Source organism: Dipodomys merriami, unplaced genomic scaffold (genome assembly GCF_024711535.1).
Source record: "Dipodomys merriami isolate MVZ:Mamm:240054 unplaced genomic scaffold, mDipMer1.0.p SCAF_1096, whole genome shotgun sequence".
NCBI lineage: Eukaryota > Metazoa > Chordata > Mammalia > Rodentia > Heteromyidae > Dipodomys > Dipodomys merriami.
In genome coordinates, this window is record NW_027202378.1 from 51005 (window position 1) to 52248 (window position 1244).

Consider the following 1244-nt stretch of genomic DNA (forward strand, 5'->3'; position numbering starts at 1 on the left):
CCCCTGCTTTCACTATATTTGATGGCGGTATAATTTGTGGAGGAGATGGGGAAAAACAAGTCGTTTAAGGATACAGGTGGACCCGTTGCAACAATGAGAAGTACATGTTGTCATGTGAAAAACGAACTTTACAACTTTGGTGCGAGGGGGCGGGGAGGATTGAGTTGGGGAGCTGGGGGAGGCTTGGACAAGATGTGAAGGGTACACAAAGGAGGAGGCTGCAATTCTTGATAAGTAATGTACTCATTATCTTGCCCATGTAATTGTAACTCCTCTGTATAGTATGTTCACAAAAAATAAAAATTAAAATTAAAAGAAAGAATTAAATTTTTAGGGGCTGGAAAGGTGACTCAGTGTTAGTTCGCTTGCCTTGCATGCATGGGGCCCTGGGTTGGGTTCCTCAGCACCACATAAGAAGAAATAAAAGACGGAAGTTGCACTGTGGCTCAAGTGGTAGAGTACTAGCCTTGAGCTGAATAGCTGAGCGACAGCACCCAGGCCCACAGTTCAGGCCCCATGACCAACCAAAAAAAAAAAAAAGAATGAAATGTTTAATTCCTTATTATATTAAGTTAGAACTATTGCTTACACATGAAACACATATTCCTGGATCAGAAAGGAATAAAGAAAGATCCCTACTCAATCATGCTTTGCTCACAGTATCTAGAAACTTCCACTCTTTGCTCATTGTATAAAAAAGAAAAAGAAAAAAAAAGAAATGTACTCATTACCTTGCTCATGTAATTGTAACCCCTCTGTACGTTATTTTCACAATAACAAAAAGAAAAAGAAAAATATATGCATGAAAAAAGAAGGATACAAACAGGAAATATGAAGACTTACCAATAGTTCATCTTTAATATTATAACTATTATTTAAATAGCATTAAATGACCATACTCTTTGTCTCATGAGTTATTCTTCATAACTAAACTGAGGCAGTTTGCACAGCTTTCCATGTGCACTAGTGTTGTTTTTTTTTTAATTTAATTTAATTTTATTTGTGAACATACTGTACAGAAGAGTTACAATTACATGAGCAGGATAATGCGTACATTTCTTACCAAGCATTGCAGCCTCCTCCTTTGTTTACCTTTCACATCCCTTCCCACTCTCCCCTCCCCCAATCCCAATCCTTCTCCTTCCCTCCCTTCCCTCCCCCCCCCCGCACCGCCGTTGTAAAGCTCGTTTTGGACATGACAACTTGTACTTCTCATTGTTGCAACAGGTCCACCTGTATCCTTA